Source organism: Podarcis gaigeae (genome assembly GCF_964106915.1).
Source record: "Podarcis gaigeae genome assembly, chromosome: 2".
In the NCBI taxonomy this organism is placed as follows: domain Eukaryota; kingdom Metazoa; phylum Chordata; class Lepidosauria; order Squamata; family Lacertidae; genus Podarcis; species Podarcis gaigeae.
The window spans coordinates 111,609,759-111,623,146 of NC_139679.1; the positions used below are offsets into that span (position 1 = coordinate 111,609,759).

At 47.1% G+C, this 13,388-nt stretch overlaps 2 protein-coding genes across 4 annotated transcripts in view; one reads left to right on the forward strand and one right to left on the reverse strand.

The window, feature by feature from the left end:
* The window catches only part of LOC310837960 (C-type lectin domain family 2 member E-like), a 35,657-nt gene extending 31,615 nt beyond the window's left edge, over nt 1-4,042 (reverse strand). For all 3 annotated transcript variants that reach the window (XM_083725223.1, XM_083725222.1, XM_083725226.1), the window contains exon 1: nt 3,872-4,042. The gene's annotated coding sequence lies outside the window, so the exon portion shown is untranslated. The remainder of the gene's footprint in view (nt 1-3,871) is intronic.
* The window catches only part of LOC310837993 (killer cell lectin-like receptor subfamily F member 1), a 77,677-nt gene that overhangs the window by 48,953 nt on the left and 15,336 nt on the right, over nt 1-13,388 (forward strand). The gene's annotated exons all lie outside the window — the stretch shown is intronic.

The following is a 13,388-nucleotide window of genomic DNA, read 5'->3' on the forward strand; positions in this document are numbered from 1 at the left end:
GCTGACTGGGAACAGTTATGGACCACAGGTATTAGGTTTACGGCATGTAATGCCTAAAGAGAGAATATAATGAAAATGATCTACAGGTGGTACATGACACCAGTCAAGCTTGCAAAAAATTATCATTTGCCCGAAAATAAATGTTGGAAATGCAAAGAGACTGAAGGTACATTCTTTCACCTTTGGTGGACATGCCCAAGGATTAAGACTTTCTGGGAAATGATCTATAATGAAATGAAAAAGGTATTTAAATATACGGTACCTTTCTGAAGAAACCAGAGGCCTTTCTCCTGGGCATGGTTGGCCAATTGGTGTCAAAGAAGGATAGAACTTTCTTTATGTATGCCACAACAGCAGCAAGAATACATATTGCAAAATACTGGAAGACACAAGATCTACCCACCCGAGAAGAATGGCAGATGAAGGTGATGGACTACATGGAACTGGCGGAAATGACTGGCAGAATCCGAGACCAGGGGGAACAGTCGGTGGAAGAAGATTGGAAGAAATTTAAAGTTTATTTACAGAAACATTGTAAAATTAAGGAATGTTAGAAGGATGTTGGAATGAAGTTATGTGGTTATAGCAGAAATGTTATAAAGGACTAAGTAAAAATGGATTGTTAATTAGCGAAAGAAGAGAATGTAAAATTATAGTCTATTAAGATAAATTATTAGGATAAAAACAAAGATGGAAAGGATTTGCTGAAATATCTAATTGAACTAGAATACAAAAAGGGAGGTGTGAGGAGGTCAAGGAAATAAGCAAAGGAAAGAAAGTTATGTAAAGGTTTGATTTGTTTTTTAATTGTCTGTATTTTTTGTCATTTTTTATGTTGTTTGTTTTTAACTTGGTGTTTCTTCTATTTTTCTTTCTGTAACCTTTAAAACCTTAATAAAAATCTATTAAAAAAAAAGAGAGAGAACCGCCATTATGAGACAGGCTTTGTTGCAGGATATAAGCGGGGGAGGAAGCCATGGATTTGTTATCATATCTGAATTCTATGTTTGATCTGGCAAGAACTCCCCTGAAAAGACTGATCTATGGAGCAACGGGTCTGGGAAAGTTAATGAGCAGATGCCTAGACTGTATTTTATGGGAACTGCTGAAATGGCGACTGCCATTTGAACAGGACTTTTGGATTGGTGTGAAAACCCACACAGGACTATAACAATGTTTGCTTCAACTCGCTTGTGGATAACTTCAGAGGTTATAAAGAAAGGGGGGGGAATGATAACAACAAGAAGACTGAAGATGGGACTTGTAAAGGACAACAAGAAAGAGATGGAAAGATGGGATTTGTGAACATCAAAGCAGCAGAAATATGATTGGACCCTTTCTGAGCTCAAAACATGGGTACCCCCAACAAAAATTTAAAATTTGGCTAAAGATTTGGAAATATTTGGAGTTTATTATGTATTGGTATAATTTGGAACTAATGTGATATGATTGTTCTGTTAATTGGAAATTATATATATATATATATATATATTTAAGAGGCAAGTGGGAGGAAGCGGCGGCGGCAGGGAGACTGCCTCCACTGCCCAGGCCAGCGGCATCGGCTCTGCGCCCTGCGAACCCCTGGCCAAGGCAGAGGACGCTGACGAAGACAAGTCGGTGTCGGCAGCTGCAGCTGCGGTGAGCGAGCACGACATGAGTGGTGGCGCGCTGGGTGCTATTGCCCCTTTTGGGAGAGGGTGGATCCAGCCCCCCACAAGGTCTGAGGGACAGTGAACTGGCCCCCTGCCGGATAAGTTTGCTGACCCCTGCTTTCCCCTTGTCAACATCCTCCTTAAATGGTGGTGCCCAGAAATGGGAACAGTACTCCAGGTGAGGTCTGACCCACTTTAATTAAGGTGTCTGGCACAAAAACCTCTGAACGGGTCTGCCTAAAATTTGGCAGGCTTAATCCAGAGAGGCTCATATTTCTGCAAATTTCTTCCACTTTTCTCTGAAGCCTGAACAACAGTATAGCCATTTTTTAATTCCCCACTATATTGAAAGAGGGGGCGAGAACTTGGGGTTGTGTTCCTAGCAGGGCTAGGAGAATGTTCTGTCAGCAGAAGAGGTTCTTCTTGCCCAAGGGAACATTCTCCCCCTCCCCTCCCTCACGACCCCCAAAGGGATTCTAGGAGTCTCCCCAATCAAACAAAGCCATCCTTATATTCAGTGCTTCTTTTTCTTGGGGCTACGTGGGAGCATGTGTACCCCCTAAACATTTTGTGAATCTAAATGCTCCTGGGAAAGAGGCAGAGGAAGCGGCAGCAGTAGGAGGAGGAGGAGGGGAGAGGCAGGAAGGAAGTGGCGTCTGCGAGCTCCACAGTCATCTAATCTTAGCCCAGCAAATGGCTGGGAGAGGGACGGAAGTCAGCAGCCACACAGACGACCTGCCTGGCCAGATATGGTTACCAGATTTTTTTCAATGAATCCAGGGACACACACCCCCTTTTTTTTTTTAGCTGAGTAGCAACAGGGAGTCAGTAGTGGGGATGGTGAGGCAAAACACCCTGTGCCCAAGCACACACGCATATTGTATAAAGGTGCAAAGCCCTTCTTTCGCACCCTGTGAAACATAAACGCGCGGAGTTTTTTTAAAACTGGGCAACAGCATGCAGCCTACCCGTGATTCCTATGCCTCCCCCAATCAGTCAAAACAAAGGGGGAAGGGGGCAGGAGATCTGTACTGCCAGACATCCCTGGTTCCCGTTTCGGCAGTGGCAGCGCCACAGCAGTGGGCAGCTCCTGAAGCCAGCCAGAGCCAACTGCACTCACAGTTGCTGTTGGCTCTGGCTGGCTGCCACGTTTCCCGGGGACAGATTTGCAAATCTGGGGACTGTCCCCGGGAACCGGGGACATCTGGTAACCCTAGAGGAGCCCCCCCCCCCACGAGATCCTCTCTCCCCTTGCAGATGCACTCTGTGGCTAGGGCCAGATTTAGGTTTGATGAGGCCCTAAGTTACTGAAGGTAATAGGGCCCTTTATATGTCCTTTGTCAACAACAAATTGTCGCTGTTTTTTTGTGTTGGAAATATGCTATATGGTAATTTATGGACCTAATAGGTATCTAAAGCCTTTTGCATGTGTTGCCATGCAACCAATCCATGCAGAAGGTAGGCACCCTATATATAGAAACGAGCAAACCAGTGATATTTTAGGGAGCAGGCTAGCAGGTGGGGCCCATGACTTACCGTGTTTTTCACTCCACTTTTTTCCTCCTAAAAAGTAAGGAGAAATGTCTGTGTGTCTTATGGAGTGAATGCCTACGGATGGCGGCGGGATCCTGCTGCAGTCGCAAGCAGAGGATCCATGGCTACCCTTCCTTCCCTCCTCCGTGGCTCGCTTTGAAGCAGCAAAGCGGGAGAGGAGCCGCTTACATGGGCTTTTGGAAGGAGGCGTTTGGAAGGACCTAAATTCCCCTTCTTTTCTGGATATTTTTTAAAAATAATTTCCGTGGTCCTTAATAATCAGTTTATTCCTTTTTTCACTCTTTTTACTTTTTTGGCAGAACCACAAATTTTGGTCTGTGGATTTGTGTTTTCCCCTCTGGGTTTCCTTTTTTAAGGAAATTAAAAGCCACCTTTTGGAATAAGTCTTCTCTGTCCTTTCCAGTTACTGTATTTATTTTTCTCGATTTCAACTATAAATTTTCTATTGATATTCTTGAGTCAAAATGAGAGTACCCTTAAATATTTTTTTAGAAAAAGAGCACTGCTTATATTATTTTAGAAATGTTTCTTCTTCAGCCCCAAGCCCTCTCCCCCTTCCTCCTCTCCTTCTCCTTTCCCCAGTCTCCCTCCCCATCTCTCCATCTCCCTTTCCTCCCCCTCCCAATATTTCTCCCTCCTCCAATATATTATAGAATTCTTTTTACCTTCTGGCAGAATCAATCCAGCGCCAGGTTCTGCAGTGCAGGAACAAGTATCTGCTGCCTACCAAGCCCACAAGAAGCAAAATAGAAACTGTTTTCAAAGCGATTGGTCCCTGCTACTCATCGCCTCTTCCTCCCCCCTCTCCCGCCTCCTCGTCCTTGCCAGAGAATTCCTAGTCAGCAGTTTCCGACTCCAGCCCCACCCAGCCTTTAAGGTCACCCCCCCACACACACACCCTGAATCTACAGATGGTTTCAATTGCCCAAGGTCTTCTGCCCTGCTTCAGAAAACAGTGCAACCCTCTCAGGGGCTGAAGGCATTCTTGGGCACAAAGTGTAAAAGATTTTTTAACATGATTTAAAATCAACCCCACAAACAAAGGGCAGAACATCCCAGTGGAAAAAAAATATTAAAGCAGTTTATAATTACCTTGATCACTGCAGATGGTGACAGCAGTCACGAAATTAAAAGACGCCTGCTCCTTGGGAGAAAGGCGATGTCAAACCTAGACAGGATCTTAAAAAGCAGAGACATCACCTTGCCAACAAAGGTCTGCATAGTTAAAGCCATGGTTTTCCCAGTAGTGATGTATGGAAGTGAGAGCTGGACCATAAAGAAGGCTGATCGCCGAAGAATTGATGCTTTTGAATTCTGGTGCTGGAGGAGACTCTTGAGAGTCCCATGGACTGCAAGAAGATCAAACCTATCCATTCTGAAGGAAATCAGCCCTGAGTGCTCACTGGAAGGACAGATCCTGAAGCTGAGGCTCCAATACTTTGGCCACCTCATGAGAAGAGAAGACTCCCTGGAAAAGACCCTGATGTTGGGAAAGATGGAGGGCACAAGGAGAAGGGGACGACAGAGGACAAGATGGTTGGACAGTGTTCTCGAAGCTACCAGTATGAGTTTGACCAAACTATGGGAGGCAGTGGAAGACAGGAATGCCTGGCGTGCTCTGGTCCATGGGGTCATGAAGAGTCGGACACGACTAAACGACTAAACAACAGCAATAATTACCTCAACTTTCCAAACAACTTGTAGGCTTATCTACATCATAATGCTTTTCGCCGACACCAAATTTACTTATACAGGCTCGTTGCCAGCAGCTGCTACTAAATTTCCTGGATTTCTGGAATTGGAACTGATTTCCTGGAATTGTTACTGCAGTAGTTGGTTTCAACAGGGCAAGCCAGAACTAGAAGGGGTGGGATTTCCTTCCCTGCCTCTCCTTTGCCCGGAATCCCCCTCTGGCTCAGCATGAGGACTGTTTATTAAACTGAGCTTCATAAGACTATAAGAACATCAGAAGAGCCTGGCTGGATCAGGCCATGGGCATATGAAGTCCAGCATCCTCTTTTCACAGGGGCCAACCACATGCCTGTGGGAAACTCACAAGAGCTCTCTGCCCGTCTGCAGTCTCCAGAAACTCAGAAGGAGGCAAAGCACAGACCTCATGGCTAGTAGCTCTCAGTAGCCCTCTCCCCCACGAACCTTTCTCGCCCTCTTTTGAAGCCATCCAAGTGGGGAATCACCACTGCCTCCTGGGCGAAAGAGCACCATACTTTAACCATGTGCTGGATGAAGACGAACTTTGTTTCCTCCTGAATTTTCCAATGTTCAGCTTCCATGGATGTTTCCGTGGAGTTCTGATGTTATGAGAGAGGGAGAAAAACTTCTCTCTCTCCACTTTCTATGAGGCTCATTCTATCTTGCATAATTATTCTTTTTGCCTCCTTTTGGGATCAATCCAGCAGCCAGTTTCCACGCGACGGTCACCTCCAGACTGCATTATTGTAACTCGCTCTACATGGGGCTGCGCATGAGACTGACCCAGAAACTCCAGTGGGTGCAGAATGCCACGGCGAGACTCCTTATGGGGACCTCGCTGCGAGATCACATTCACCCGGTGCTATACCAGCTGCACTGGCTCCCAGTGGAGTATAGGATCAGGTTTAAGGTGCTGGTTTTAACCTTTAAAGCCCTATACGGCCTAGGACCCTCGTACCCACGGGACCGCCTCTCCTGGTATGTCCCACAGAGGAACTTACGGTCTTCAAACAAAAACATCTTGGAGGTCCCAGGCCACAGAGAGGTTAGGCTGGCCTCAACCAGAGCCAGGGCTTTTTCAGCTGTGGCTCCGATCTGGTGGAATGCTCTGTCACAAGAGACTAGGGCCTTGCAGGACTTGACATCTTTCCGCAGGGCCTGCAAGACAGAGCTGTTCCACCAGGCCTTTGGCCAGGGTACAGCCTGACCAATCCCTTGGCAATCCTCACAGAACTCTAGCCCAATGGTTGCCATTAATTTGATTTGAATTAATTATATAATGAAATTATTTTAGAATGTTGTATTATTTTATTGTTGTTAGCCGCCCTGAGCCCGGCTTCAGCTGGGGAGGGCAGGATATAAATAAAAAATTATTATTATTAATTACTTTGATGATCGCCAAAGCCATCCAGAAGCTGGTCTGGTGCTCATCCGCAGGGTCAGACTCAGCCTTGCTGACTCATGCCAAGGTGCTAGTCTTCATGGGATATTCCGGGATCCAAACAGAAGCTGGGATTGGCTTCTGTGATCCACAATATCTAGCTCAAAATGTGTCAGTTGCGTGGTAAAATTAAAAAGGTAAAGGACCCCTGAACGGTTAAGTCCAATCAAAGGCGACTATGGGGTTGCGGCGCTCATCTTGCTTTCAGGCCAAGGGAGCCAGCGTTTGTCCATAGACAGCTTTCCGGGTCATGTGGCCAGCATGACTAAACCGCTTCTGGTGCAGTGGGACACCGTGACGGAAACCAGAGGGCATGGAAATGTCATTTACCTTCCCGCCGCAGCGGTACCTATTTATCTACCCATGCTGGTGTGCTTTCGAACTGCTAGGTTGGCAGGAGCTGGGATGGAGCAACGGGAGCTCACCCCGTCGCAGGGATTTGAACTGTCGACCTTCCAATCAGCAAGTCCAAGAGGCTCAGTGGTTTAGACCAGGCACATCCAACTCCCAAGGGACTATGATCTATTCAAAGTATAAAAAGTATAAAAGTATAAAAAGTATAAAAAGACTGGCTGGCCATTGTCATTGCCAGTAGTTAAGTTGTTATGATTTTGGGGAGGGGAGCCAAAGTTGTTGAGCTTCTTTTAGAAAGGATTCATCAGGTTGGTTTTAGGAGAAGGAGTGTGTTAAATCATTTTTTTAAAAAAATGATATTTATTGAAGTTTCAAATAAAAAACATATAAACACAAACAACAATAAAAACATACATAAACCAACAAACCAAAAACAAGTATAAATTCAAACCTTATTTTCTATACCTAATTTCCCCGACCTCCTCACACCTCCCCCTTCTGTATTCTAATCTCATTTATCTTATCAGCAAATCCATTCCCATATTTCCCATAGTTTTTGCAAATTCTATTCTTTTTCCTTAATCAACGCCCCTGCAAACCACTAATTTTTAAACCCATATCTTTCTAGCCTTCATTAATTTTATAATGTTTATTAAGATAGTCTTTGAACTTCTTCCAATCTTCTTCCACTGTCTCTTTCTCCTGGTCTCGGATTCTGCCAGTTATCTCTGCCAGTCCCATATAATCTGTCATCTTCATCTGCCATTCTTCCAGGGTGGGTGTCTTCCAATACTTTGCAATAAGAATCCTTGCTGCAGTTGTAGCATACATAAACAAAGTTCTGTCCTTCTTTAACACCACATGGCTAACCATACCCAGGAGAAAGGCCTCTGGTTTCTTCAAGAAGGTATATTTAAATACCTTTTTCATTTCGTTAGGAGTGTGTTAAATCAATCTCTCAACAGTCAGCTCACCTCCTGCCTTCCCAAACTCTGCCACCCAGGCAAGGAAATAAACCTCTCAAAGCAGGGGCAGGGCATGTAGCAATCGCTTAAGAGCAACAGGGAGATCACTTACAAAATGACAGCGATCGACCTGGGACACCCCCGCGATCGACCAGTAGATTGCAATCAACCTCTTGGACATCCCTGGTTGGGACCACAGAGCCCTCCGCTCCCCTAGTTGTGGGGCATGCCTGACTAGCCCTCAAAGTTCTCCATAGGCGTCTCCTCCCTCCAACCCACACCACTGTTGCTCCACACCTTCCTCAAGTCTGGCTGAAATGTTGGAGTGCAGCTGTCAGTCAGTGTGGAAAATACTGAGGTTGACGGATCAATTTTCTTGGCTTTGTAAAAGTCAGCTTCCTGTTTTCCCGTGTATTGCAATCATTTGTCTCCTCTCCTGGTTTCCTGTTCAAGAAGACAGAAAAGCAGCTGCTTTTGGGACTCCCTTGCAAACTTCCCAAGAAGCACCAGGCACCCACTGAGAAATGTTGCCATTTGTAAGCCACCTCACACTGCTCCTTTCAACTTCCATTTTCGAAAGTTGTAAGGGACTGTGGGGTCTGCTTCAGAGAACAGCTGTGGGGAGGAGAGGTGGCTTCCATGGGAGCGAGAATGCAAGACCTTTTCTTAAAACAGACAGAGGCAAGGCAGACACCATTTTGATTTGCTTATGCAGTGCTTGCTATGGCTAGTATGAGCCATAGGCAAGAGCGAAAGAGAGAGAAAGAGGGGAAGGGAAGTCAGGGATTTTTTTACTCTATGAAAAAGAGAGAGAGAAGTGCTTTTGCCCTGCCTGCTTTTTATACAGAAAGTGGTTATGCAGATGTTTCCTATGTAGTCGCTATGAAGAGCCTGGTGGTTAGCTAGAGTGGTTAGAATGACATGAAAAGAGTGGTGTTTATCTGCATGGATAAAAGTCTCTGAAGGCACAACTCAGGGTGCAGCAGGGTGTTTTGTTTGTCTTGCTGTCAGCTGTCTTGATGCACCTTGAAATAAAATCTGAATCTATTTGAAAGCAGCGCTTTCTCGTCATTGCTGGGACTGAGTGACTCTGTTGTGCTCGAACCTGGCATGGGCTTTTGCCCACGTCACACGGAAACCACTCTTCCCTTCTTGAGTGCTCCGTACCTCTCATCAGTTGATGGGCAAGATGGGAGGCTGCCTTGCCCCAGGGAGGCAATAATCAGGACTCCACTTTAGGCTAGGGTTACCAGACGTCCCCATTTCCGGGGGATTTGTGAATAGGTCCCGGGACAAATTCCATCCCCAGAATGTCCCCGGATTTCATCTAATGTCCCTGGGAAACGCAGCAGCGGCAGTCTCAGCAGCCCGGAGCAGTTGGCTCTGGCTGGCTTCAGGAGCTGCTGAGAAGTCCCCATATGATGGTGGTGCAGGGGCTCGAAGATGCAGCTTCCGGGCTGCCTCCACCTTCCCTGACCCCAGCAACTGAGCTGTGAAGGGAGGCTTCATGCTGCCTATCTGAGCAGCCTCCCAACTCCTACTTGCGTGCAAGCAGGAGCGGAGGGGATCTCTCAGCTGTGAAGGGAGGCTTCACACTGCCTATCAGAGCTTGCTTATAAGCAGGAGGGGGCAGGGATCTCTCAGTTAGGCAACGGGAAGACTCCCTTCCCAGCTGAGGGATCCCCACCCCCTCCTGCAAGTAGGAATGGGATTGGGGCTGCTCCGGTGGGGAGGGAGGCATCTCACTGCCTGAGCCTTGCTGCTGCTGCCGCTCTCAACCCTCCTCTTCCGCCTTCCATGCCCGACCCACCGCGCACCGCTTCCCCACCACCACCATCAAAGAACCGACAACTCAGGGGCTGCCCAGGCTCATGGAGAAAGGAGAGAGAAGCCTCAGAGGAAGGGGAAACGTGGCGGTTGAGGTCAAGGCGGTGGCAGCCCCTCTGCCACCGCCATTGCTGCACCATCAACATCCCAAACATGTAGTATTTATTTATTTGTTTATTTAAAGTGTCCCCAGATTCATTGGGAAAAAAATCTGGTGACCTTACTTTAAGCTCCTGGTTGTTCCTTTGACAATGCCCCATTAGAAGATTCCCAATACCTGGAAGCAGGCTCACATAGTAGTAATCCCGAAACAAGGACGAAATAAAGAGTTCATAACCAATATCATTACTAAATAATGATTACAAGATTTATGCACAAATATTGGCAACAAGATTAAAGACAGTTTTGCAGGACTGTATAAACAAAGAGCAGGCAGGGTTCTTGCCAGGCAGGAAAATGAGTGATAATATAATAAAATTGTTTACCACTGCAAGTCAGGGAATGGAAGGCGGAGGGCTTCTCCTTTTTCCTACAGCTGCAGTTTCCTCCCCTGCCGTTGCTGATTATGAGGTCTTGGGCTGAGTGCCCAGACTGTGAGACCCCCGCTGTGACCATGACTTGTTTGAGAAACTTGGAGGCAGAAAGGGAGAGGCAGAAAACATCTGAAGGGCCTTGTGGAAAGAAAACTTAGACAAGAAACTTTAAAACGAAACTTTGAGAATTCGTAAAGTACTTAGCACTGTTAAAACCAGGAACGGGGCGCAGGGCGGAGTTAAACGACTCCCCCAAAATCCCAAGTCCCCACCACAACCTCTAATTTAAATCTAATTTAATGCACACACCCAAATACCCTCATTGATTTATTTCACTGCTATCCAAGAATAAAAGCAGAGGTAAAGCACAAGCACTTTATTCTGAAATTAGAAGTAAATCTTGTTGTGACGTGGGGTTTGTGATTTCAGCTCTCTTGACATAATATGCTGGAGACAGTTCTCTAGTAACACTTCTTTATTAAAGCAACAAGACTGAAGACTGAGGAGGGAAGAGCTACATTTATAGGGACAGGGAACCAGCTAGAAAGGATACAATTTTGGAGGGAATAATATCAGGCAATCACAGTCCTGCCTTTGGGAGGCAACCAATAAGACAGAGGATCCAAATACAGCAGCTTAAATGAACCAATAGTAGCTGTACCCTCTGGAACCAAAAGGCAGTTACTTTACCCTAATGCAGACAATAATAATACAGATATAAAATCCTTTGACTCAATACACAACACCCCTCCCCCCCTTAGTGAGCACAGCAGACGTAATCTCTCAGGTACTGTGGGGTCCTACAACTTCTACTTGATCTTCTGACAACAGGTGTTGCCGGTTCTGGATTGGGTGTCACCTGTGGTAGGGGGGCTGCTATAGGAGTTTCGTCAGGAACAGATGGAGTCCCAGACATCTCAGGGTCCCCTACCTGTACCTCATCATCCTGAGGACTAGCAGACCCTGGTTCATTTGCTGAAGCCCCTGGTGATTGCACCTCTGGGCCATTTTCACTCTGGTCTTGCAGCTCTGCGTCGTTAGCCAGGGATGAATTATCAGACTCCTCCCTGCTGAGCGCCCGGCGCCTCAGCTGATCTATATGTCTCTTCCAAACTTGCCCATTTTCCAAGGTCACATAATAGGACACAGGTCCACTAGTCCGGGTGACCACACCAGCCACCCACCACGAACCTCGTGAATAGTTCCTCACCCAGACCAGATCTTCAGGGGCGAAATACCTTGTTGTGTCAGTCTCAGCCTGGGGAATTGCTCTTGAATTACGGTTTGGCATTTTATCCGGGTGGACATAATCCAGCACTGTTACCAATCTTCTACCCAAGAGCAACTCAGCTGGCGACTTGCCCGTCGCAGTACACGGCGTCGCATGCTGCAAAAATAACATTCGCGCGATGCGAGCTGACCAGTTACCCTCCATTAAGCGCGCAATGGATTCTTTGGCTGTTCTTACCATGCGCTCCGCCTGCCCATTGGAGGATGGGTGAAAGGGTGCGGATGTGACCCCTCTTATGAAGTTATCAGTCAAGAATGCCCTGAATTCTTGGGATACAAAAGCTGCCCCATTATCTGATACAATGGTCTCAGGTAACCCGTGGGTTGCAAACAGCTGCCTCAACACCTTGATTACGGCAGCTGATGCCATGCTAGGGACCACCGCCACTTCTAACCATTTGGAATATGCATCGACGATAACCAAAAAGACCTTCCCCTGGAATGGCCCAGCAAAATCTAAGTGCAGCCAGCTCCAGGGAGATCTGGACTGCTCCCACCAGTGAACTGGTGCTCTGGCCACTTTTGGCCGCACCTCTTGGCATGCCTTGCATGTTCGTACCCATTGCTCTATGTTCTGGTCCATTCCAGGCCACCACACATAACATCGGGCTTCATCCTGACCATTCCCGGGTGTCCCATGTGAAGCATCTCAAGAACCCTGTTTCTCAGTGGTGCTGGGATGATCACCCTATCTCCCCACAGGAGACAACCCTTATGCATGGATAACTCATGCTGCCTTGTCGCATAAGGCCTGCATTTGTCTTCATGCGGACCACCTGGCCACCCCCTCCCCACCCAAGTGAGCACACGGGAGAGAACAGCATCTTTCCTCGTTTTCTCAGCAATATCAGTAGCCGTTACAGGAGCCCCCGGAAGTGTTTCCAGCATCATTATGTGCTCCGCTGGAGCAGGATCCTCATTGCTCCCGCCAGGCAGGGGCAATCGACTCAGCGCATCAGCATGGCACAACCGTTTCCCTGGCACATGGGTCAAGGTGTACTGGAACCCGTTCAGGAATATAGACCAGCGCAACATTCTGGGGGAGAGAATTTGTGGCGTTTGTTTGTTCGGGTTGAACAACCCCAACAGTGGTTTGTGGTCCGTTTCAATGGAGAAATGACGACCGTACACATAATCATGGAACTTTTTGATTCCTGCCACAATTGCAAGCGCCTCTTTGTCAATTTAAGCATAGTTGCGCTCCGTGGGCGACAATGTACGGGAATAGAAAGAGATGGGCTTTTCTGACCCATCCGGTTCCCTATGACTCAGCACCGCCCCCAGGCCGTATTGAGAGGCATCACATGCCAGGACCAGCGGCTTCGATTCATCATAATGAGCAAGGACGCTCTTGCTACTCAGCATTCCTCGCAAGGAGTCAAAAGCCTTCTGCTGCTCCTGCCCCCATCGCCACACATTCTTTTTCTGCAACAGTCTATGTAATGGTTCAGCTACCGAAGCTTTCTGGGGTAAGAACGAATGATAAAAGTTAATAAGTCCCAGGAATGACTGCAACTCCGTCTTGTTCTGTGGTCGTGGTGCCTCGATGATGGCCTTAACCTTAGCATCTGTGGGGTGGATGCCTGATGCATCAATTTTAAACCCCAAGAATTCCACAGTTGGCACCCCAAAACTGCATTTCTCTTTTTTTAGTTGCAGCCCCACCTCCTTGAACTTGAGCAACACTGCACGAACACGCGCAACCAGTTCCTGTGGGTCTTTTCCAGCAATCAAAACGTCATCAAAAAATGGCAAGACCCCCGGCAGACCTCTTAACAGGCGTTCCATGAGCCCTTGAAAAATCCCTGGGGCCACACAAACTCCAAATTGTAATCTGTTAACTCTGAACGCCCCTTTATGTGTGACAATAGTCTGTGCTTCCGCTGATTGTGGGGTTACTGGCAGCTGTTGGTAAGCTTGTGCCAGGTCAAGTTTGGCGAACACCTTGCCCCCAGCCAGTTTAGCCAACAGATGTGATACGACTGGAATGGGGTATGAGTTTCCCCTGAGTGCCTTATTGATAGTACATTTGTAATCAGCACAGATCCTAACTTCCCCATTT